At 43.7% G+C, this 27,000-nt stretch overlaps 1 pseudogene; it reads left to right on the forward strand.

The window, feature by feature from the left end:
* Nucleotides 1-11,561: 11,561 nt before the first annotated feature.
* The window catches only part of LOC102492693 (40S ribosomal protein S5 pseudogene), a 41,131-nt pseudogene continuing 25,692 nt past the window's right edge, over nucleotides 11,562-27,000 (forward strand).

A 27,000-nucleotide genomic window follows, 5' to 3' on the forward strand; every position in this document is an offset into this window, starting at 1 on the left:
TGGTTAAATTATTTCACTTTTGCAAATGTTAAGAGAACATATGACCATGGAATATATTGCCAGGGCCCCTCCGGGGGCCTCAGGCTGCCAAGATTCTGAAGCGTCATGTAAATTTGACACCTGCCTCCACCATAGCTCAAGGTATCTGATCAAATTCCCCAAGAAGCTTGTTGCTGTCACTAGTCTTGTCGGTTCTAACCCCTGAATCTCTTTCGAATGTGCCTACTACTCTCCATCGTCTCTTGCCTGGTCTTCATGGCCTCACAGATGGCTGCCCTGCTGGCATCCCTGTCTCCTTCGAGACAGTCTGTCTTCATAGAACAGCTGCAGCTGGGACCCCTGCCATGCAAACCTGACCATGCATTCCCCTGCTTAAAACCTCTGCAGGCTTCCCGCTGACCTCAACGTAAAACAAAACTCCTGGCCACAGTGGCCCATAACCGACTTCTTTCCAAGACCCTCCACCCTCTCGGGTCCAACTGTCACTGCTCAGCCCTTGTAGGCCAAGCCCCAGTAGGACAAGCTGCATCCCAAGAGGAGGTTCTGTCTGGATCCTCCTCTCACTCCATACTCTACCCTGGCTAGCTCAGCCTTCAGTTGGTCACAGAAATGGCACTTGTCCCAAGAAGGCTTCCCCAGAACAAATGCAAAACAAAACTGTGGAAATGGCACTTGTCCCAAGAAGGCTTCCCTGGCTTCCCCAGAACAAATGCAAAACAAAACTGCTGGCTTTGACACCTGCTAAGTGCTCCCACTGCATTCTCTTCCTGTCCCCCAACAGCACTTCCTGTCACCTTCTTCTGTCTCCCAGCTATGCTGTAAGCGCTGTGAGGAAGGGCCCTGTCTACCCTGCAGCTCAGGGCCCTCACACTGTATGAAAAAAATGCCAGGCACTTGACAGCCATGTGCTGCTGAATGACTAAGTGTTTCAGAGTGCCCAAGGTAAGGGCCTGGGGTGCAAAGATCACTGGGTGGCACTCTGAAGGGTCACGATCTTATTCCAGTGCCACCGTTCTCTTGTTGGGCAACCCAGGTCAAGGCCCTCATGCCCGGGGCCACACACTTTCCGGAGACTGAGGCCCTTGCCTGTGACGCAGGGCTGCTGGCAGAAGCCCTCTTCTCCTTGCAGAGGCTGCACAATGAACCCATCTCCTTTCTGCTGAGTTTCCTGTCTGGAGAAGTCTTGCAGGAGCAGCCTGACTTCAGAGCCCTTCATTTATTATTCATTTATTTCCTTGTAATATCATTTCTGTGCTCGAAGGACAAGCCCTGAACAGGCTTCCCACCTGCAAAGTTAACACAGATTCAACCCAACCATGGAAAATCTTGTCTACAGTATCCAATTATTATTATTATTATTATTATTATTATTTTTGGGAGAGGTTTTCACTATAGGACGCTTGTGCTCGCCAGACAGACAGAGACAGAAAGCGAGAAATCACCCTCCAGGGGGGATGGTCACGCCTCAATCCCTTCTCCTCCGTTCTCCTCTCGGGATCTTGGGCACGCAGCACACGCGCCCGGTGTGAGTTTTAAGCCACCGGGTCCGGGACATGACCCGCGGTCGACTACATGGGAGTCCAGCAATGTAGCCATTACGCTAAACTGCTGGTCCCCCCAATTATTTTTAAATTTAATTTTCTTTTTCTTTTTATTTTTTGAGAGGATTTTTGCTATAGGGTACGTGTGCTCACCAGAAAGACAGAGTCAGAGACAGAGAGACAGAAAGCAAGAAATCACTCCCAAGGGGGGATGGCCATGCCACAATCCTCAAGCTAAGCAAGGGCCCCCTAATGTATTTTCTGAGGTTCTTGAAATATAAGGTCCACTTACAGGCATGAGTTCACCGGGTCTGGCACTCGAACTGCGGTCGGCTACATGGGAGTTCAGTGACATAGCCATTACGCTAACTGCTGGTCCCTACAGTACCCAATTATTGACCATGAATAAACCCAGGATGCAAAGGACCTATCTGGAATCAAGACATTCTCTGTCTTATTAATAATGTTCTTTAAGCATTGCAAGCATTTACTAATTTATCATTTCCTTCAAAATTTCTGTCGTTTGGTGGTTAAAGGTGCTAGATTCCCATATGGCCAACTGCGGTTCAAGTCCTTTGACCTGAGGGCTTGCTTTCTCACTTTCCCTTTACAATCCTCTGAAGGATGGAACCCAAGGAGTTCCCATTTTATAGATAGGGCAACCGAGGTTCAAAAAGACTAAGTAACTTGTCCAAAGTTAGGGAGCTTGTAAGTGGCAGAGTTGATGTGAACCTGGGACCACAGACTCCATAGTCCTTTTTCTGTAACTACTCTACAGTATTTTCCCTTCTTCTTTGTAAGGATATTTTAAAAATGGTTTTAATATCCAGAACCTACCTACAAATTAACTTTGTTCCTCAAGACAAGTGAGCATAAAAACAGAAAGAAAAAAATGAAAAGAGGTTGAAGGGACTCCGTATCTTCTGAAACCAGCCTGTGTGTGTTACGGTCACTGTGCTCCAGCTACACTGCACCCCTTTCTAGTCTTTAAGCAGGCTAGCTCTGAGCAGCCTCAAGGCTCCTGGATGTACGAATCCTCCTGTCTGGACAAGTCTCCTGGCTTCTTCTCATGGTATCTTCGGAGAAACCTCCTCCAACCCCCTACCTGACTTTCTGACACCAGCCTGTCTATGTCCTTTGTAGCACACACCATCACTGTCTTACTGACTTTCTCATTGTCTCTCTGTCCCACCTGAATGTAAGCCTCCTAAAGGCTAAGTCTGGTTTTCTCACTGCCACACAGAACTATGCCTGACACACTGCAGCCTTAGCAATAAGTGTATTAAATACATCTTATTTGTATTTACCGCTGTTAAAGTCCCAAGTATCTCACAATAACCAAATTACATACGACAACCAAGTAACCTTACAATAACCAGTCAAAGTAGGACGGATAACAGTCTTTTAGTTTTATGAACAATGAAAATAAGAGACCCAGAGGGGTTAAATGGCTTGCTCAGAGTCACACAGCACATAAGTGGGTCTTAGACTCACTCACAGATTGACTTTCTAACTTGCTTTCAATAAAAATAGGCTTAATCAGGCGTGTGTGCGTGCTTGCCCAAGATTCCAAGAGGAGAATGGAAGAGAAGGGATTGTGGTGTGACCATTCCCCCTGGGGGATGATTTCTCACTTTCTGTCTCTCTGTCTCTGTCTTTCTGGAGAGCGCATGCGCCCTATAGCAAAAACCTCTTCAAAAAAAGAAAAAATAATACGCTTAAAATATGCTTACAATACCTTACTTTCTGCTTCTTACCACTGCCTTAGAGATTCTTCCAGATCACTGTGTGGTTTGCTGAGCTCCTGGTTCTCCCTCCCCAGGGCAGAGAGCTGCCCTACCTGCATGTCTTTGAGCTGAGCTGGACTGTGAAATAACAGGCTCTCTGAGGTGAAGCTATACCCAGGATCCTGTGCAGAAAGCTGATGAGCACAAACACCTGTTGGGTTTCTAGGAGTCTCAGTAAAAGCAAGTATGCAAGTGTCCAAGGACTTCTCTGTAGGCACTAGGGAGGTGGACAGAGGCCCAGATAGGCCCGCAATAGGCTATCGGTAAACCTATGGCCTAAGAGCACATACGTGACTTAAGTCAATGGACCAAGATGTACCCCCATGATCCCAGTCCCCTCACAGAATAAGTGGGGTTCACTCTTATTCTAATAAGCCCATGGCAAAAGATACAATAAGACAGTAATCAAAACCCAAACTTCGGAGTTAATAAGGAAGGGAGAGTGTCTCCTACACTACCCATAATCCTCACATCAGAAGAGCTGAGGCTGTTTAATTCCGAAGTCACCTAGCCAGGCTGTTCTGAATGCTGAATTCAACAGACTTGAAAAGAGCCCGCTGTAACACGTTGGGAAGAGGCTGTGTTATCGGCTCTGTGTTCTGTTAAGTGCATTCAAACCAACCAAGAAGACAACCTTCATCTGCTTTTACCATCATTTCACAAAATACAGGACATCTTATACCAGCTTGGAATGTCCACCCGGGGTTACTGTCGCACAGAAAGATTTCTGAAAAACTCACCACTCTCTCCTCATTGTCTCTTTCATTTCACCTCGGTGAAGGTTTTAATAGGACCGAGTTTGTGGGCCAGTGACTGAAAATCACAGCCCTGGCCCATTTCCTTTGTCAACATATAAGAACAGGGAGGCCTCTGGAGCCAGCCCGCCCGAAGTTCACCAACTGCGGCGGCAGGTTCTCGGGAGCTGCGGGGCCCTGCCTTGCCATCTCTGTGAAGACACGTACACTAAAGATATGTCAAATGAGCTGATTTGCTTTCTTAAAAAAAATTTTTAAGAGAGATTTTTACTATAGGGTGTGTGCACTCACCGGACAGACAGAGACAGACAGAAAGACAGAAAGCAAGAAATCACCACCACCCCCTCCCCAGGGGATGACCACATCACAATCTTGTCTCCTCAATTCTCCTGTCGGGATTTAGGCATGCACACATATGCACCCAGCATGAGTTTTTTTTGTTTTGTTTTGTTTTGCTTTGCTTTGCTATAGGGCGCGTGTGCTTGCCAGACAAACAGAGAGAGAGAGACAGATACCGAAAGCAAGAAATCAACCCACAGGGGGAGATGGCCACACCACAATCCCTTCTCCTCCATTCTCCTCTCCGGATCTTGGGCACGCACGCACACGCACCCGGCGTGAGTTTAAGCCACCGGGTCCAGGACTCAAACTGTGGTCGACTACGTGGGAATCCAGCGACATAGTCATTACGCTAACTGCTGGTCCCACACTCAGCATGAGTTTTAAGCTGCCGGTTCCAGGATTCAAACTGCAGTCGACTACTTGGGAATCCAGTGACATAACTATTACTTCAACTGCTGGTCCCTGAATTTGCTTTTCTTTTCAAATGTTGCATTTTCTTTTCCTGGGCTTGACCAGACTCAGAAAAGAGTAAGAACTGTGACTTGGACTAGGTTCTGAGTCACTGAACTTTGGTCTACCCCAGACCTGCTAGCAAGCAGTGCCTTGGAAGTGCACAGGAGGAAGGGACAAGTGGGCACATGCAGCTGCCCAGCACTTGTGTCTTCTTCAAGGTGTATCGAGGGCCCAGGGATCTAGGCCACGCCACACAAGAGGGGGTCATGGGTCTGAGAGATGTGGAATTGTGGGCTTGTTACCTATGTCTCTGGGCTCACTGTACTGGGCAAGTACTTCTATACTCATAAACCTGCTACTACCAAGTCAGATGCAGAGGCTACGGTGCCTTGAAATCTTGCTGCGGTGTCCCCTCATCTGGGCCCCATGCTACAGGGCCTAGGAATTCCGTTTGTGTCCACTTAAGAGTTTCATGGGCAGATCCAGTGGTTGCTGTCTATGATCATCACACTCTGTAGGTCACCTATCCCACAAATTCTGTGGGGACAGGAACCTATGGTTGGTTTTTTTTTTTAATTATTTATTTCATTTTATTTATCATTATTATTTTTTTAACTTGCTATAGTCATCAGAGAGAGAGCAGACAGAAAAAGAGAAAGTGAGAAAGCAAGCCACCAGGTCTGGGACTCAGTCTGCCACTGGCCATGTGGGAGTTTAGCACTTCAACCACCACACCACCTGCTGGCCCCACCTATGTTTTATTTTAAACTCTGCATTTCCCAAATGACTTGATACACTCGTGAGCATAGAGAAATTCTTCCCAGTTAACTGAAAGAAAAAGTGGGCTGAGACAAGGGCATAGGCATCACAGAACAAGGTGCCCACGTGGGGCCGTTTCCAGGACATAAAGCTTTGTGTACACGGGTTACTGTATGTAACCCCTGGTAATTAATCAGTGGTGAGGTTACACTCCAACACAGTCTACTTCCAAGATGAGAAATGGATTATTTGAATTTGGAAATGCCAAAAAAATGGAAGCACTGCCTTTTTTTCTACCGCACTGAGGGTTCCTAGAGGGTGACCTTTGTGTTTTTGCTCATCTCCACATCTTTGAAATATGCCCAGCATGGAGATCGATACAGAGTTGGGGCCCCTTAGATGACTGCTGACTAAACTGAGTTATTGCAAATTTCGGCCTCCTCGATGTATTCTGGTAGATCTTGCTATTCATTCATTCATTCGTTTTGCTTCTCAAATGCTCTTTAGAGTCCAGGTACTGACCTAGAAAACAGGAATATCACCGGGAAGAAGGAAGGCTGTCCTGGTCCCTGGCGTGGATTTATATTCTTAGCAGATGGATTTTAATCCAACAGTCACGTAAGTAATCCTACTATTTTAATTTTAATAAATAGTCTAAAAGTGAGGTAGAGTAGTAAGAGAGATAATAATAAGGGACTGACTGATGTGGTGCAGTACAGGAATTTTAATCGCAATAAAATAAAACCTCAACTACACTGGCAGAGATGATTTAATACCAGGGGAAGCTGCAAAGTGCAGTGGTTCATTAGGTGGCCATAATATCAGCGTATAGATCATCAATACAGGAAATGTAAGCACTTCCTCCCCTGGCTCTCTACTGCTTACCACAGAAGATGGAAACAAAAGCTAATAAGAATACAACTAATCCCAGGTTACCAGTCAACAACCACAATATAAAAAGACAGTATGGCAGACTGGATACCGTGAGAGAACTACTAGCTGAAAACAACTAAAAAGGCAGAATTAAAGGTAACAGCAAACACAAAATCACACTTCTTTTTTTTTTTTTTTTTTTTTTTTTTAAGGTTTTTGCCATAGTGTGTGTGTGTGCTGACTGGAGAGAGACAGAGGGAGGGAAAATGGGAACCCCCCACCTCAGACCCTGTTCCCCTGCCAAAGGGATGGCCAAGCCACAATCCCTTCTCTTCTGGTTTCCTCTCGGGATTTTGGACATGCATGCACATGCATGCAGCATGATTTTCAGGCCACTGGGTTTGGGAATTAATACGTGGTCGATCATGTGGGAGTCCAGTGTTTCAGCCCCTATGCTAATTGCTAGCCCCCAAATCATACATTGTTAAAGACAGAGAGAAACCTGCAAGACAATAAAAAATAAAAACCAAAAACCAAATGCAAGTAGAAATCCGGAAATATGGGGAGAACTGAACTAGCTTTTGTTTTGAGGATATTTACTAAGCAAAGTTTACAGAGGGTTCAATTACACACCCTGTTAAAAACACAGAAGACAAAGCCCAGAGTCCACACAAAATGGGAGTTTGACAGGACTTCACTCTACATCACACACATGCAGCTGGTATTCCCTACATCCTTAGTATAATGAGAAATAAATTTACCTCGTCTGCAGACCTTTTTCTGGCTATCAGTTAATGGGGTGAAAGGAAATCTCTTGAAAATGTGGGGGGACAGCAGGTGGTATAGTAGTTAAGGCACTAGACTCCCACATGGCTGACTGCAGTTCGAGTCCCGGGTCCAGCAGCTTGAAACTCATGTTGGGTGTGTGTGCATGTGTGCCTAAAATCTGAGGAGAATGGAGGAGAAAGGATGGCCACATGGGCAACTTCGCCTGGGAGGAGTGATTTCTCATTTTCTGTCTCTCTGGTGAGTGCATGTGCCCTATAATAGCTGAAATCTCTCAAAGAAAATGAAAATATATTACCACTAGCCATCTCTCATACAGTCTTTTGGTCCATAATCAGAGTACCTGGTAGATCTAAAAACTTAGATATTGGACTCAGAATGTGTTTAATATGCTTTAATAAATGAAAAATTGAAAACATGAAAAAAGAACAAGAGACTATGAAAAAAGCCAAGCTGATTTGAAAAAGTTCCAATCAGAACTTTTAGAACCATAGTAACAGAAATTTTAAAAATCTTTTTTTTTTTTTTAGAGGTTTTTGCTATAGGGCACGTGTGCTCGCCAGACAGAGAGACAGAGAGACAAGAAGCAAGAAATCACCCCCCAGGGGGGATGGTCATGCCGCAATCCCTTCTCCTCCATTCTCCTCTCGGGATCTTGGGCATGCACACACACGCACCCAGCCTGAGTTTTGAGCCACTGGGTCTGGGACGTGAACCGCGGTCGACTACGTGGGAGTCCAGCGACATAGCCATTAAGCTAACTGCTGGTCCAAGAAATTTTAAAAATCTTAATAGGTAAAATAGTAGCCTAACTAAAGCTCCAATAATAACTGATTAGCTGGAAGAGAATTTTTAGGTAAGTGTTCAGAATGCAGTGCTGAGAGGAAAAACAAAAAGATATGAAAAAGTTAAGTGACGTGGAAGTCAGAGTGTAAAGGTCTGGAAAACATCCCAAGTTCAAGAACAAAAGGAAAGAGAAATGAAGCAAAGGAAATATTCAAAGAAATAAGGCTTGAAAATTTTCCTGATCTGATAAAAGACAATAATCTAAACTCGAAAGAGTAAGTATCTCAAGCAGGATAAAGAGAAAATAACAACAAAAATCATTAATGCCAAAACCAGGCAAAGACATTTAAAGGAAACAAAACTACCTACCCACCTCTTTCTTGAACACAGATGTAAAAACGCTAAATAAAATGTTAGCAAAAGATATATAAGAATATATTGAAGGATTAAAAAATAATGATCAGTAGAGTTTATCTCACTAACTCATCAAAACCAATTAATGCAATCTATTACATTAACACTAAAAAATATCAATCATCTTAAAAAATGTAGAAAAAACATTTGACAAAATCTCACATTTCTTTCTTTCTTTCTTTCTTTTTTTTTTTTTTTGTGGAGAGGTTTTGCTATAGGGCGTATGCGAGAGACAGAGAGACAGAAAGCAAGAAATCATCCCCTGGGGGATGGCCATGCCATAATCCCATCTCTCCATTCTCCTCTTGGGATCTTGGGCATGCACGCACATGTGCCCGGCGTGAGTTTAAGCCACTGGGTCTGAGACTCAAACCACAGTTGATTACATGAGAGTCCAGTGACATAGTCATTACACCAACTGCTGGTCCCTCACCTCTCTTCTTGATTAAAGCTGTTAGCAAACTAAAAATAGAGACTTCCTTGATCTGAAAAAGGGCATCTACAAACACCTATAGCTAACGTCAGACTCAATGTCATCATTTAATACTTAAAATACTTTCCCCCACTAAGATCAGAAAAAAGACAAGGCCATACACTCTCACTGCTTCCACTAAACAGTGTATTGAAGGTTCTGGCCAGTGAAAAAAGACAAGAAAAAGAAAGAAAAGGCATCTAGACAGGAAGAGAGAATAAGTACAACTGTCTTTATTTGCGGATGACATAGGTGTCTGTGTAGACAATCTTTCAGAATCTACAAAGACATCAACTAGAGAAGCCTGACAGCGGCACAGTGTTAAACAAGGTGCTCTGGAAGGCTGATCCACATGAGAAGGTTCTGGGTTCAAGTCCAGAGATCTCCCCAAGGATACTAAGCCCATATGCTAAGCCCATATGTGCCCATGATGTCAGGCCAGCTGAGGCTGGGGGATGGATCACAGCATTAAGACCCCATTGGGAGGTGTTTGCTCTCCCAGTCTCTCTCTATTGCTCTCTCTCTTTCTCTCGCTCAGATCTCTTGTTCATGGAGGAAATAAGTCAACTAAAAAGAATCTTCTAGAATTCATAAGTGGATTTAATTTTATTATAGGAGACAAGATCAACATGCAAAACACAATGGTATTTCAATATATTAGCAATAAGTGACCAAAAATTGAAATTTTAAAAATATAATTTATAAGAGCATCAAAGATCATCAAATATATGAATAAATCTGAAAAAGATGTAAAAAATGAAAGCTACACAATATTCTAAGATAAATTAATGAAAACCTGAATCAGTAATATGTAATGAACCTAAGTCAAGTGGCTAAATATTGATTTACGAATTAAATGCAATCTCAATAAAATTAATTAGTAGACTTAAAAAAAATAGAAATCCCAATGAGCTCTTTAAAAATAAAATTTACAGTGGCACAGGTTCTAGGGCACCTTTGCATGCCCTTGTGTGCCTGAGATCCTGGCTGATTCGGAAGCTGAAGCGAGAATCATGGAGAAACAAAATCCTGTCATGGGAACCTGTCTCTCTCACCTCTCACCAAGAAATAAATAAATAACTTTAAAAAAATTAACTGACTAAAAACTCCTATGCAAATGCACAGGGCCTAGACTAGCTAAAACAACCTCCAAAAAAGAATCAAGTTGGATAACTAACACCTGATTTCAACACACATCATAAAATGACGGTAATTAAGACAGTGTGGTTTGGTATAAAGAAAAAGAAACGCATCAGTGATATGGAAGAAGTTCCAGATACAGACCTGCACATATATGGGCAATTAATTTTTGACAAAGATGCAAAATGCAGTTGGTGGAGAAAGGACAGTCTACTCAAGAAATGCTACTGGAACAATTAAATACCAGTTAAGCAAAAAAAGAAAGACCTTGATCTATACTTTACATCACATACAAAACAAATTCTAGGGGCTGGCAGGTGGCATGGTGGTTAAAGGCGCTGGACTCCCACGTGGCTGACCACAGTTCAAGTCCCAAACCTGGCAGCTTGCTTTCTCACTTTCCATCTCTCTCTCACTCTCTCTCATTCTTTCACTCTGCCCTTTTCTGGTCAAGTTTAAATACATAAATAAATAAATAAATAAATAAATAAAGTTAAATAAAATAATTCTTAAAGAAAAAGAATTCTAAATAGATCATAAACCTAAAAGTAAAATCTAAAATTATAAGACACCTATGAGAAAAGATTAAAAAAGAAAAAAATTGTGACTGTGGGTTAGGCAAAGATTTCTTAGAAACAATACCAAAAGCACAATCCATAAAAGAAAAAAATTTGATAAGTCAAATTACATCCAAATTTATTTTTTAAAGAATATTTATTTATTTAATTTCATTTATTATTACTATTTTTTAATTTTACTGGAGAGAGACAGAGAGAGAAAGAGAAAGGAAGAAAGCAGGCCAGCAGGTCCAGGACTCGCACTGTAGTTGGCCATGTGAGAGTCCAGTGTCTTTAACCACCAAGCCACCGGCTGCTAGATTCAAACTTAAAATTCTGCTCTTTAAGAGACACCATTAAGCGAGTGTCTACACTCTGTGACTGAAACTAATTGACTAAAGGATATAGAAACACAGTATATAGTTGCAAATATCAGATATAGTGTGTGTGGAAGAGTAGGGCCTGAGGAAGGGCATTTAGAAGAAAAATAGGGAGGCAAAGCATTAATGGCACAAAGAAATGTGGTATTATCTGTTGAAGATATTTTACAGTTTTATCAACAGTACTAGGGAGAAATGTTCACCTGGTGAAATATCCATTTTGTAAGCCAAATAATAATGAGATTGAATGTATAAAAGAAAATGAAATTAAAAAAATAAAATAAAAAGACACCATTAAGAGAATAAAGACAAGCCATGAGCAGAGAGAGACTACTGCAAAGCAGATAGCTCATGAAGAACTTGTATCTGGAATATAAGTCTAAATAAGTCTAAAAATTTGACAATGAAAAACCAACAACCCAATTTTTTAAAGCAACCAGAAGAGTCTTCCTGTCAGTGCCAGGGCTGTACGTGGTCTATGCCAAGTGATATAGGCACCCTGGCTTTGCCCTCAGGATGACCAAGCGGGAGACAGCCACAGCAGCCATGGCAGAGACCCCGACATGAAGCTCTTTTGGGAAGTGGAGCACCAACGATGTACAGACCAATGACATTTCTCTACAGAATTACACCACAATGAAGGAGAAGTATGCCAAGTCCCTGCCCCTCAGTGTAGGATGGTACACTACTATGCACTTCCATAAGGCACAGTGCCCCATCATGGAGCGCCTCACCAACTCCATTGTGACGCATGGTTGTAACAATGGCAAGAAGCTCATGACTGTGCACACTGTCAAATAGCCTTTGAGATCATCCACTTGTTCACTGGCGAAAAACGTCATACAGGTCCTGTGAATGCTATCATCCATGGTAGCCCCAAGGAGGACCCAACACATATCGGGAGAGCTGGGACAGCGAGGCTGTGGATGTGTTTCCACTGTGGTGTGTGAACCAGGCCATCTGGCTGCTGTGTATGAGTGCACACGAGGCTGCTCTCCGAAACATCAAGGCCCTTGCTGAGTGCCTGGCGGAGGAACTCATCAGGGTTGCCAAGGGATCCTCCAACTCCTATGCCATCAGGAAGGACGAGCTGCGGGGACCAGCAGTTGGTGTAACGGCTATGTCGCCAGACTCCCATGTAGTCGACCGCGGTTTGAGTCCTGGACCCAGTAGCTTAAACCATGTTGGGCGTGTGTGCGTGCGTGCCTGAAATACTGAGAGGAGAATAGAGGAGAAGTGATTGTGGTGTAGCCAACCTGGAGGGTGATTTCTCGCTTTCTGTCTCTCTCTATCTTTCTGGTGAGCACATGCACCCTATAGCAAAAACCTCTCCAAAAAAAAGAAGGAAAAGCTGGAGTACTGGCCAAACCCAACCACTGATTCCCCAGGTGCAACCCAATAAACCTGTCGCCCCTTGGGGCCGTCCCTTAAAAAAAAAACTAAAAAACAAACAAAAATGGGCAAAAGATATGACACATATATATCAAAGAAAATACAGAGGGAAATAAGCACATGGAAAGACATTAACATGACTGATCATTACGAAAAACAAATAAAAACTACAATGAAATCTGACTACACATCTATTAGAACATTTACAATGAAAAGATTGATCAGTCTAAGGGTTGAGGAGGATACGGAGAAACTGGAACGCTCTCATACACTGCTGCTGGGAATGTGAAAAGCTACACAAGGATACCCCAAAGATATAACCCAGCCATTCCATACCTAGTTATTTCTACAAGACTGATAAAAGGAGGTGTTTTTGCAAAGACTTATATCTGAATGTTCGCAAATTTATCTGTAATACCCTCAAACTGAAAGCAATCCAAATGTCAATCAACAGGCAAATGAATAGGCAAACTGTTGTATAGCAACACAAAGGAACAGGGGGGACCAGCAGGTGGAATGATGATTAAGGCGCTGGACACTCCCACATGGCCAACCACGGATCAAGTCCTAAACCTGGTGGCTTGCTTTCTTGCTATCTCTCTCTCTCTCTGTGTCTCTCTGGTCAAATTAAAATAAATGAATGAATAAAAATAATAATAAATAGTTATTTTAAAAGAAACACAAAAAACAAAGGAATAGAACTTATCCGTAAGAAATGAAAAAACCACTGATGCACACATTACGACACAGACAAACATCAGAATAATCACGCTCATTGAAAGAAGCCAGATTTTTTTTTAAAAGGAGTACATACTATATGGCTCCATTTGTATAAGTTTCCAGAAAATACAAACTAATCAATAGTGATAACCAGATTAGTGATTGCCTAGGACTGAGCAGGGGGCGCAGAAGAGAGAGATTACAGATACAAAGACACACAAGGGAACTTTAGGGGGAATGATGGATACATTCACTATCTTGGAGTAGTTTTCGCAGATATAATCATATGTTAAAACTTATGCAACCATGCACTTTAAACATGCAGAATTTACTGTGTGTCATTTATACAGCAATAAAGCTAGTTTGAAAAGTCCACATCATAGTGAAACTGCAGAACACCAAACACAGAGATTAAAAATCTCAAAAGGAGCCAGAGAAAAGACAGATTTCATTTAAAACAATAACCATTAGATGACCCCTGACTTCTCAACAGCTATAATGCAATCCAGAGGCAGTAAAATAATATATTGAATGTACTGAGGGTAAACACTTGTCAGCTAAAATTGTATACCCAGCAAGAACCAGGAGCAAATTAAAGACATTCCCAAGCAAAAAAATGAGAGTTTGCGAACATTAACCTTTTACTAAAAGAAATTTAGAGGGATGTACTTCAGGCAGAAGGAGAGTGATTTTCTCTTCAAAGGCCTTTATAAAATAATAATAGCACAGTCTGATGAAATTTTTAAAAAATAAAACCAAAACACTGAGATCCATAATGATAACCGTAGCATCTCAGTCTGACAAGGTGAGGTGACCAAATTTGCAGGGTCCACCACCTTGTATTGGCTGAGAGTAGGCTAAAGATATTAATTTTAGATTCAAGAATGCATGTAAAAATGTCTTGGTTAACTATTCGAAGTGTAGAAACAGAATGTTGAACTTTCTTAGTAAAAGGGAGGAAAAAAGGTAAACTGAAGAAAAAAAAAAAAACATTCCAAAGAAGGCAAGAAAAAAAGAGGAAAAGAAACCTTTAAAATGTGAGAGGAAGCTCAAAAGAAGACAGCAGGGGCTGGCTTTTTCCTGCTCATTAAGAAAGTCAGATCCCACATGACCTACTGAATCCTAGCCTAGCCATTTGAGAAACACACTAGGCACATGTGTGTGCATGCGCCAAATCCTAATAGCATGGAGAAATGGAGAAAAGACTGCAGCACGACCACTCCCCATTGGGGGGTGCTTCTCCCCACCCTTCTCCCTCTGTCATAATCCCCCACTGGAATGTAAACTTCATGTGGACACATTGTCCTCTGTTGCCCACTGTATCCACAGAACCTACCAAAGTGTCCACATACTGGATACTCAACAAACATCAAATGACAGGTTATTTATTAAAAGAGTAAATAAATGTTTGAGTAAATGACTGACAAATGAACAGATTTGGTTAGTTGAATGAATAAATAAATATAAAAATAATAAAAACTTCATTTTGGCCCAAAGTTTCTGCCTTCTCCAAGCACCACCTCATTTATCAGAATTAGCCAACAAATTACAGGCTGGACAAATTGAGTTTCTCTCTTCTCCCTGGCTACTATCTGGGAGCAATGAAGTATGCAAAATACAGATGGACAAGGAAAGAGGAGGCAGCAAGGGACTAGGAAAAATTAGTTCCAGGTTACAGAAAAGTTGATAGAGTAAAAATGATGCGTGAAAGGTAGTTTCTACTTTTAAATTATGTATCCATTTCCTTCTGTCCATTCCTCCCACTAATGCCCTAGTTCTTGCCTCTCCTCTATTTCCTGTCTGTCTGGGATGCTACTGTCACGTCACTACTCTCACCCTTCCCTCACACCTTCCCAGGCTTCAATGGATTACTGCTGCCTTCTAGAATCAAATTCAAACATCTTAGTCCAAGTTTCAGGGCCTTTTCAGAATACATTTTAATCCCATTTTCCTTTTCTTTTCTTTTTCTTTTTTTTTTTTTTTTTGAGAGGTTTTTGCTACAGTGTGTGCACTCACTGGAAAGACAGAGACAGAGAGACAGAAAGCAAGAAATCACCCCCCAGGGGGATGGCCATAACACAATTCCTTCTCCTCCATTCTCCTCTCGGGATCTTGAGCATACACGCACATGCATCCAATATGAGTTTAAGCTGCTGGGTCTGGGACTCAAACCGTGGTCAACTACATGGGAATCCAGGGATGTAACCATTACGCTACCTGCTGGTCCCAGTTCCCTTTTTCTGTACCACTCTCTCTGAGAAATGTTAGGCTTTAGTCCATAGATCACATGACCATTCTCACCTCTGCATACGTGCTCATGCTTTTCCCTTCGACAGTCATTCTTCCACCTCTGCCATCTTTGTGACTGAGGTTGTGTACATCATCCGAGGCCCAACTCAAATACTAACTCCCCCATGGTGCTTTCTGGCACAGAGCCAAAAAGATATTCACTTTTTATTGTTCCACAGCACTGTGCATATAGCTCCTTTATGGTTCCTTGTGTGGGAGGTAATTTAGCCCAAAGCTTAGAAACATGGCTTCTAGAATCAGACTTGGGATTGAGTCTAGGTCCCCTATGTCCTCACTGCATGAACTGGGGAAGCTACGTAACTTTTTAAATCTTCAGTCTCTGCATCTGCAAAATGGGAAAAATCGACCACAGAGGGACGTTCTGAGAATTAAATGACATCGAGCCAATAAAGCATGTGGTACATGCAGTAACAATTATTATAGAATGCAAGCTGTCTGCCTGCTCCTGCAGCAGTGGGGGCCCTCAGAGAGCAGTATCCATGCCTGATTATGCCTACACGTCTTCCACCTCTTCTAGATCCTAGTATAGAACCCCACACAGTGTTGTTTTTTTTTCAAATTATGCAAAATAATTTTCCAATGAAGAATTAATATAAGAATACCCAATATGCTTTCATTCATGTTCACGTTCAGGTTCTAGAGGATTCCCGAGGTTCACTACATTTGGTAAATACGCCATGTCTTTCTTATCTCTGAAAACCCTATATGCTCCAGGTTTTACCAGAAGATACTATTAGTTTATTAGAAAGACAAAAAGGCACGCCACGAACTTGCAAAACATGTTCCAGAAAAAAAGATTTGCATGTACAATATACTAAATACTCTAAGCAGTAATAAGACATACAATCCAATTAAAATTTGGCTACACATTTAAAAGACACATCACAAAAGCGATAAAATGGCCAATAAACACAGGAAGAAATGCTCTTCAAAGACGGCATGTAAATCTCACTTAAGAAATGCAAGTTTCATTTCTTCGCGCTTACCAGAAGGGCTAAAATTAAAAACTGACCTTTTTAAGTGCTGACAAAAAAACGCCTCCGACATTGATGGTGGGAATGCAAAGAAATAAAACCATTTTGGAAAACAGTTCTGCAGTTTCTTAAAAACTTGAACATACTACCGCCCCAGGCATTTCTACTCCTACAAAGTTAGCCAAGAAAAAGAAAACAGATATCCACACACACAAGACTGTACTGAAATGTTCAAAGCCACTTTATTTGTAAGAGCCTAAAGCTAGAAACAACTCAAATATGCATCAACAGATGAGTAGATCAACAAATTACAGTACACCCATGTCATAGAATACGACTCAGCAATACAAAAGCACTATTGACAAATACAAGAACATGAATGACTCTCAAAAAATCATCATGCTGGGACCAGCAGTTAGCATAATGGCTATGTTGCTGGACTCCCATGTAGTTGACCATGGTTCACGTCCCGTACCTGGTGGCTTAAAACTCACGCCGGGCGCATGTGCATGCATGCCCAAAAATCCCGAGAGGAGAACTGAGGAGAAGGAATTGCGGTGTGGCCATCCCCTCTGGGGGGTGATTTCTGCTTTCTGTTTCTCTGCCTCTCTCTGTCTGGCGAGTGCACACGCCCTATAGCAAATAAAAACCTCTTCAAAAATTACAACATCATGCTGAGAAAATAAAAAAGCCATGACTTTTATATGAATTTCTAGAAAATACGAAGAGAGACAACAGGCCAGTGGTTGTGTGGGAAAAGGAAGAATGGGCCACACAGGGTTTCAAAGCATCTCTTGGGGCGACGTAAATGTTCATTATCTTGACTGTGAAGATGGCTTGTAAGTTTACATGTATATTAAAATTGATCAAATGGGACCAGCAGTTGGTGTAATGGCTATGTCGCTGGACTCCCATGTGTAGCCGACCGCGGTTTGAGTCCTGGACCCGGTGGCTTAAACTCATGCTGGGCACGTGTGCGTGCGTGCCCAAGATCCCAAGAGGAGACTGGAGGAGAGGAGAAGGCATTGTAGCATGGCATCCCCCCTGGGGGGTGATTTCTCTGGCATCCCCCCTGGGGGGTGATTTCTCACTTTCTGTCTCTCTGTCTCTGTCTTTCTGGCGAGAACACACGCCCTATAGCAAAAACCTCTCTAAAAAAAAAAAAAATGGTCACATGACTTGCTTTTAAAATGCACAGTTCGGGGACCAGCAGATGGCATAATGGCTATGTTGCTGGATTCCCACATAGTCAACCGTGGTTCGAGTCCCAGACCCAGCGGCTTAAACTCATGCCGGGAGGGTGTGTGTGCCCAAAATCCAGAGAGGAAAATGGAGAAGGGATTGTGGCATGGCCATCCTCCCTGGGGGGTGATTTCTCACTTTCTGTCTCTCTGTCTCTGTCTTTCTGGCGAGAACACATGCCCTATAGCAAAAACCTCTCTAAAAAAAAAAAAAATGCACAGTTCAAATATACCTCAACAAAGTTGTGGAGAGGTGTAAGTACTAATACTTAAAAAACTGCACTAAAAAAAAGGCACGGAAACAAGCAGAGCGCTCACTGGTGACGTAAGCAAAGCCTCAACTTCGCCTGAAAACTGCTTTCGGAAGCACATTTCAGCTTAAAGAGAAGCAGGAAGCCACGAAGCAGGAAGCTGGGTGGACGGGCCTCAGATTGCAGTGGGGAGGGCCAGCAATGTGCTTTGGATATGACTGGCTTTTTGAGGTTGCCTTCGTGGCAAAGCTAATTTATTCAGCGCCCAAGTGCCTGGAAGCCCAATGCTTCGAGCCTGAGACAGATGTCAGGTTGCATTCCTGTGGCTTTTTTTCTTTTCCTGCACGCATTTTGAAAGAGATCACTGGATGCCTGTGCCCCAATGCAGGGTTATAATGGCGAAATTTCAGGCATGGCTAGAGGCTTAAGGATACCAATTCTTGAGGGAAAAGGAGAGGCAGAACTTTGGAATGGCTCCAGGCAGGAGCTCTGGGCACAGATGTACAGTCTGAGTGTGGCACACCCCAGAGGGCACGCTAACCCCTAAGCTGTGCAGAGAGGGGGAAAAGAAAGCACTTCTCCCCTTAGAGCCCCTAGAAGGCAGAATTCCCGGCTCCAGCCCCAGCCCCAGCCCCAGCTCCGGCCCCAGGAAGTACTGGGCCTTGCCAGTGCTCCCTTCATCCAATGTTATTTTCAAAATGAAAGGTTAATGGACTAGGTAGGCAAGGAAAGTAACTGGCCGTTCTTCCTCCACACCCTGAATCAAGCCTCGTCTGCTAGTACCTCGCCATGGGTCTCTGGAAGTCCTTAGCCTCCAGGTGTCCTGGTTCGCCCATCTGTTGGATGGGAGTTAATCCCTACCCACTTCAATCATTTCACCTCCTAGGGACTGGAGCATACATAACCCTGAGAATCCTGGAACAGAGGGGTCGAACTGGCAAAGACAGATGGCTTTATTTGGCCTGCACTGCTGATATTTAAAGCTCAGGAGAGTCACATAAACAAACAAACAAACCCACATGCCTGTTCTTGAAAAAAAGAAAGGACTGGCCATGCTGAACCTCCATTCCCATACAAGCAGCTGCAGCTGAGGAACCAGCTGCCACCAGGGAGCCTTTTACTTTTTGAGGTCACTAGCTTGGCCTTGGGGGTGTCTGGGTTTGCCCTGGAGTCATCTGGAAGGGTACTTGGGCTTCACCTGGTCTAGATGACCCTCACACAGAACCTCTGTGCTAGGCCCCCAAGAAGGCCCTTACAGGGACTTCCTACCTTTTGAAGAAGCTCACTGGCAGAATTCCATTTGCTGGAAAGTTCTTCCTTATATTCAAGTAGATGTGTTTTCCCGGGAACCAGCAGTTAGCATAATGGCAGCAGATGATATAATGAATACATCACTGGGCTACCACGTAGTCGACCCCATTCGAGTCCTGGGCCTGGCGGCTTAAAACTCATGCCAGGCACGTGTGTGTGTGTGCCCAAAATCCTGAGAGGAGAAGGGATTACAGTATGGCCATGCCCCCTTGGGGCTGATTTCTGCTTTCTACCTCTCTGTCTCTGTCTCTCCGGAGAACATGCACCCTGTAGCAAAAACCTCGGTGAGCGCCCCCGCCCCACAAGAAAAAACCCCAAAAAAAAAAAAAAAAAAAAAGAAGGGTTTTCCCAGTAGCTTTCACCCGTGGGTTCAAGGCCCATTTTCTTTTTTTTTTTTTAATTATTTTATTTTATTTAAATTTTATTTATTATTTATTCATTTGTTTATTTCAATTTTGAACAGAGAGGGACAGAGTGAGAAAGAGAGCAAGAGAGAGAAAGTGAGAAAGCAAGCCGCCAGGTCCAGGACTTGAACCACGGTTGGCCACGTGGGAATCCAGCGCCCTTAACCACCATGCCACCTGCTGGCCCCAAGGCCCATCTTCTTTTAATGCCTCTCCCTCAACCCACCCCACTCATTTTAGGACTTCAGGTGTTTATAGCCAGAGTTCTCTCTATAAGAACCTAACACCCAGATTCTTCGACCCTTCCGTTTAAACACAATTTCCTGACCCCATGGCATCCCCAGACCCTTCTTCTGAACATGCTCCACTTAATCTGTGTCAAATGCGGGCTCTTCCTGCTTGTTCTGGCCTCGTGAGCTGGTCGAGTCAATTACTAACACATGTTCCCACATGGCGGCTCTCCTCAGGCGGGCTTTAACGCGCAGTTGTGTCACTGAGTACTATAAGCTACATTAAATATGTCCTGTCAGTTTTAGTCTCCACATCCCACATGATAAAAATAGACCTCATGGCATGAGGCAGGATAATTCATCCTCGCTACAAATCATTTCCGAAACAGAGAAATGAAACATCAGGGATTTCCCGTGTTTAAAAAATTATGTAAGTCTTGGAGTGAAAGTAACTGTTTCGAATTTTAAAAATAAATAGCCTCTGCGCTGTGATGAAGTATTTTTCACGGGAAGGAAATAAACAATATGCCTAGAGTCCCCAGTTCAGACTAAGGTTAGAACAAAGACAAAGATTCTCTCTCCTGAGCTTCCTCTGGCTTTATTTGAAGATCAGTGTGGAAGTGGAAAAAGTACTGGGCCTTTATGCCATCTCGCAGATGAAATCTCTGTGTGTGTGTGTGTGTGTGTTTGCACACACGCGTGCGTGTGCATGCATGTCTACATGTGTGACTGAGACAGAGAGAGAGAGACTGAGATCTTACAGAAGTCTCCGGGTCAGCCACCTGCTTTGTCAAAGACGAGGCTTGGACCAGGTAACGGGGGAGGTCCTCACTGACCTTTGCACCGGATTCATCAACATGCAGATTCTCCAGATCACTCCCGGGAATGCTGAATCTGGAGTGCTGACGTCAGGCCAAAGAAGCTGTCATTCGGTAAGTGCCCAGGTGATTCTGAAACCCAGGTTCCTGGGCCTGGTGGTGACATGCTATGTCCATCCCTCCCCTCTGTTATATTTGGCAGACATTCTGTGGCAGGTGTGCTAGGGGCTAAGCGTTCTAACAGTAAATAAGTCACATGGGCACAGCCAGCCAGCTCATGCATCCATAGGGTAGGTGAGAGGAGGCGTCCACGGAAACAACTAACTGTTCTGGAACGTGGTTAGGGCCATGATGTACGTGAACACAGGGCAACTCACTCGGAGTGCAGGAGGCAGGCGGGTTAGCAAGGCTTGCTCGGGGGAGTGATAGCTTAGGGGAGACTCAAAGCATACGAAGCACCTGGCCAGGGAGGCCCAAACAGGTAGCATGTCAGGGCAGGTGAGCACAGGTGTTGGAGGAACGGAGGGGCCATGGACGGAGCCCCAAGACAGGCTGAAGTGCAGCCAGAGACAGAGGCAGGAGAAGCTGGCTGGGGCCAGATAAACGCAGGGCCTGGGCACCATACCAAGAGCTCTGTATTTTATCCCAAAGGCTAGGAGAGCCCTAGAAGGGCCCTGAAGAGTCCAGGGGCATGAGCAGACTTGTGTTTCAGAAAGATCGTTCTGGTTACTGTGTACACAGTCCAGTGCAGGAGAAAGAAAGGATGCAGGAAAGTGGAAGAAAGGACTGAAATAAACAGGACATCTGTTCTTCACTGCACAGGCGCAGTTCTAGAGGTGGCCAGCGTGATGAATGACCTTGACTCTCGGCAGAAATCCCAGGCTTTTGGCTTCTTATCCCAGGTCCCATAGGAAGGATTATCTTTTCCTTGTTGGAGAAACTTGGGGCTGAGAGAAGAACCTCCTGCAACACCCACCCACTCACACCCCTCATTTTGTCTAGGCTGCTTGTTCCTATTAGGCTCAGAAACAGAAATGGAACCTACCCGTTGGTTTTAAGGTATCAAGTAGTAAAAGCAAGAAAGTTCTAGAAATGGCTTAGAAGAGAAACACTCTTCATACTTGCCCTTTGGGAATATAAACACCATCTTCATAATTACTTATTTATAGCCACACTCTACAGCTTATAACACTTTGATCACCATACGTGTTAGATGGCTCCTAATCCTCCTGAGAAATAGGTATTTCCATTCTAGAGAGGAGGAAACCCAGGCCTGAGGGGCTGAAGCAACTGGTGCAAGGTCACAGAGGGAGCTGGAGACAGAGCTGAGGCTCGGAATTCATTCCACGGCTCTTTACTGCTATTGATCCCCGAGCCCACGGGGACTGTAATTAATTAAAATGTCTCTCCTCAGCACTAGAGACAGCGAACTGGAGGGTTCAATGAAAACGATCTGCCCAGTGTGGAAGTGTTTCATCTTGAAGTCCTGGGAGGGCTTTTGAAATGAGAGAGGGACCTGCGAGGTGGAGAGGGAGGAGAAGCCGCAGGCCTGTTAGGAAATGTCATCCCTGGCTGAAAATGCCCACTCCAAGAAGGCCTGGGTTTGCACCCATGTTCCTGCTCAGCTCTTAGAAGGTGAGACTGATCCTGTCTCCATTTGGAGAAGAGCTTCCAGGCTGGGGTGAAGGGAGCCCGTGGGAGGGGCAGAGAGGACACATCACGCGGACTGCTTTGCTTTCTTTAATCCCCAGCTCCAATATTTTATCCAGGTCAAATCAGGTAAATTAAGCTATGGTTTATTTGTAGAAAGGAAAAGTCTTTAAATAACACCGTGACTAAACAATTGACAGCTATTTTCGAGCCCTTACAATGAGCCAGGCACAAGCCCTGTCTCCACAATCTCCCAATTCATCTTTAGCACAAGTCTATGAAATTGGTAATGATCACCTCCATTATAGGTTAAAAAAGGCTCACCAAGGTTAAGCTTCTTCCTGCAGGCCCACACAGCTATTAAAAGGACAGAGCCAAGATTCCAATCCCGGCCTCTGTGATGCTCCACTCATGTCCTGCTGCTTGGGGAAGGCGTGAAGTACGAGGGCCGGGGCCCCTCGCCATGTTTGTTCTGATGACAGGGAAGAGAAGGGGGTCAGTGGACGCTGTAAGTGGGAGCTTTTGGTGACCTTACTTCACATAGAAGGCAAGCTGCAGTTCTCTCCATCTCTTCGATCTGCTGTCTCGGGTGAGAGAGGTGGAAACAACTGGCTGGCAGAGGGAGGGCACTGAGGGGTTACAGGGTTCAGACGGAACTCCGCAGGGAAAAGGCAGCAGAATCTCCGATTTCCACAGCACCCAAGCGCCATGGGACAAGAGGGCAATATTGTCATTTCTTGTAACAGGGGCTTGGCCTGCCAGAGCTCACAGAACATGCAAATCTTGGGCATGAAGTATGAGGCTGTAGGCTGAAGCCTCTGCAGTTCATGAAGATTAGAAAGGATAAGAGTGGGATCAGGGGACCAGCGGGTGGCATAATGGCTATGTAGCTGGACTCCCACATAGTCAACCAAGGTCCGAGTCCTAGACCTGGCAGTTTGAATTCACACTGGGCACATGTGTGTGCGTGCCCAAGATCCTCAGAGGAAAATGAAGGAGAAGGAATTGCGGCATGGCCATCCCCTCTGGGAGGGCGATTTCTTGCTTTCTGTCTCTGTCTCTCTGTGTCTTTCCAGCATGCACACATATCCTATAGCAAAATCCTCTCCCCAAAAAAAAGAGTGGGGTCAGAGACAGAGTGAGAGGAGGGTGGGAGATGACAGAGGGTGAAAGATAGGAAATCAAGGATGGGGGGAAAAAGCACAATATACAGGAATCAAGAAATGGAAAATTATGTGTTGACGATAACACGTATGTTGATGTGCTTAATTGAGCCAATATACAGTGCATTCTGGATGGGAAATCTCATTTTGTATGCTGTAATGGTGTACAGTGAATGAATGTAAATAAATAAATTTAAATTTTAAAAAAGATTAAAAAAAAGAGTGGGGTTAGACAGGTCTAGCCAGCCACAGAGGTCCAGCCAGCCAGGAAGACAGACAGAGGGTGGAAAAGAAATCCAGTGAGATGGAAGAAGAAAGTGGGTGTTGCTCAGGCTCAAGGAGGCTGAGGGATGATCTATTTCTCATCCTCGGTATTTGATGGCTGCTGGAGTAATTTTTATAGGCAAATTGCCCAACAAGCCTCTGAGCACACTGAAAACAAATGGAAAGGGAGGTAAAGGTAATAGTCTTATGATTAGAGCATGACCACCTAAGGCTGGGCAATGGGAAGAATTTCTCTCTTAAGATGATAGCAAAAGAGAACTTTTTCTTTCATGGATCAATAGTATACATTGGATCGTCGGAAAAGTCATGACATATTTTTCTGTTTTTCCATGCAAAAGTGCATCATGACTTTTCCAATGACCCCAAAGAAGGAAAACATCTGCCAGGGTCCATTCACAAGTAAAAAGCAACTAAAAGAGTGAGTACATGAAAATAGGTAGGTAGGTTTCCTTTTGCAAATAGGTAGGTTTTCTTATGCAATTATCAGTTCAGTTCGTCTGGGACATAAGTTAATGAATAAGTAATGACAGACTAGAAGAGCATCCCAGACTATAAAAGTTCTATGGTCTCTGAGGAGTTGGTAGGTTTTCAATGAGTGAAGCCTTTTGCTTAATAAGACTAAGAAGAAGTTGCATTTTGTTATTATTCATTTTAATTTTTCAAGTCAATACCATTTATTTACTACAAATTTAACAAATGAGAACGATGAGGTTGTTGTGCTCGAAATACATAATTTGAAGTTGGAGACAAGTTGAAGCTTACATCTGCCTCAAAGTTCAGATCCTTTGTTTTCTTCAGCTGCCCAATGTTGATAAAATCTCTCTGATTCAGAGGCCAGCAGGTGGCATGGTGGTTAAGGTGCTGGACTCCCATATGGCAGACCCTGGTCTGAGTCCCGGACCTGACAGCTCACTTTCTCACTTTCTCTCTCCCCTGGCTCTCTGGTGAGCACACATGCCCTAGAGAAAATTAAGAAATAATGATAAAAATATGTATTCTAAAAAAAGAATCTTCCTGATTTAATGGATGGCAGACAGATGTATTTGATAAATAAGTACATGCATTTTCTTAGCTTGTCCTACAATCTCAGGATTATCTTTAATTAAACAGATGCTGGAAGAATAAGCTGGTGATCTTCAATGTGTAAAAAGTGGTATATAACACATAAGTGTAATTTTTTAAAAAATTATTCATATTATTATAGCTTTAAACAAGTTAACAGAATTAGAAATAATGTTTACAGAACATTATAAACATCAAAGCACCCACTCAGACTTCCAAAGACTCTAGTCTAGAAAGTGCTGGCTGGGATAATCTCCCAGATGTTCCCAGATCTGGTCTCTGCTTCCTCCCCCACCGTGACATCTTGAACAGAGAGAAATGAAAAACCCCAGTGGCAAAAGAAGGGCCTGAAGCAAACAACAACCGCCCTGTCCCCCCTCCCTATTTCATAGGGGACGGAGGAGAGACGAAAGGGTAACAATCACTGTCTCAGAGTACAAACGCTCAGATCAATCTTTACATACTCCGACCTAGACAAACCACCAGCTAAAGAAGAGAAAGGTGTTGAGGTGCACAGAGCTGACCCTGCCAAGTCCTTCTCCTGCCTCAGGGCTGAAGCCTTTGCCCTAATAATTCAATAACTTCTGGTTCAGAGAATACCAGATCCCCCAAACAAGCAGTTCAGGTATCGGAGACTCGCTAACATACCTGCGGCAGCAATGTGTCCAGACAGCAGCGGATCTACCCACAGCATCCCAGGGCATGTTTATTCATTTTTAACCATTATCGTATTCTTTTATAGTCCATCTTATGGAGAATGAAAACCACTGCTCTATCTTATCTTACAAGAACTGGGATGATTAGAAGAAAGAAGTAGGGAGAGAGGTGGTGACCTCCACATTCCTGGAGCTATTTTTTTTTTTTTTTGAAGAGGTTTTTGCTATAGGGCGCATGAGCTCGCCAGACAGACAGAGAGAGACAGAGACAGAAAGTGAGAAATCACCCCCCAGGGGGGATGGCCACACCGCAACCCTTTTTCCTCCATTCTCCTCTTGGGATCTTGGGTGCACGCGCACGCACACACACACACACACACACACACGCCCAGCGTGAGTTTAAGCCACTGGGTCCAGGACACGAACCGCGGTCGACTACATGGGAGTCCAGCGACATAGCCATTGCACTAACTGCTGGTTCCCACATTCCTGGAGCTATTCAAGTCCAGACTAGATGATCCCTTTAAAGGAGACTACAGAGAGAGAGTCTCCCCGGGAGAGACGTTGCACTGAAGGATTCCTAAGGTTCCCTTCCAACTCAGACTCTATTTCTAAAAATAAAAGCAATCTTTTAAAATTACTCTGTGAAAGAACCGCACAACTTCTACATATACACAATCCTATCTCAGTACCCACAATGGTGTAATGGGACTTACCAAGCATTTTTCCTACGCACAGTTTCTCGGGTGGTCATTGCCACAGCCCCGCCACAGTTATCACTACTATTATTCCCACTTCAGAGGTGGGACAGGGACTCTGGGCTTAAGAAATTGCTTCGAGGTCAGAGGCCGAGAGCCCCAGGCTTCCCTCTGACATTTCTCCTCTTGCCCCTCTTTCCTCATCCTCTCCCCTTTTGGTTTTCTGGGAAGTACAGTTTAACAATGAACAAGTGGAGGGGAGAGAGAGACTAAGCCGCCCGCACAGGGAGCTGACTCCATCTCTTCCCATCACTTTGTGCCACAAGATAATTCAAACCCTGGTGTATGATGAAGCTACTGAAATGTGCAGTAATTATATATATATATAAAAAAAAAGTTCATGAATATCTGAACCAATTTTAAAAAGAAAAAAAATCAGTTCCATTTTTAAGTTTAAAAAAGGAAGCATTTCAGTCTAAAATGAGGAAATGAAAAGGAGGAGGTTTTGTGTGTGTGTATGTGTGTGTGTGTGTGTGTGTGTTTTCCCCCTAAGTAGGCTCTGTCATTCCCACCAGTGGTGCGTGCTCACTGCTTCTGAACTCACATTGAAACATTCCGCTGAATTCCATAATGAACCGCCACAGCAGACAAATGCCAATTCATTTAAAAAAAAAAAAAGGAGAAAAGATCAATTCTAAAAGATAAGGCCCCAGGTTGGTAATTGGGTTTAAATTTTCAAAAGGAGAACAACCTGGTTCTTGATTTTGCTTGGGGGCTGTTTTGTTCCTTT

The sequence above is a fragment of the Tupaia chinensis genome, unplaced genomic scaffold (assembly GCF_000334495.1).
Source record: "Tupaia chinensis unplaced genomic scaffold, TupChi_1.0 Scaffold143796_1, whole genome shotgun sequence".
Classification (NCBI taxonomy): Eukaryota; Metazoa; Chordata; class Mammalia; order Scandentia; family Tupaiidae; genus Tupaia; species Tupaia belangeri.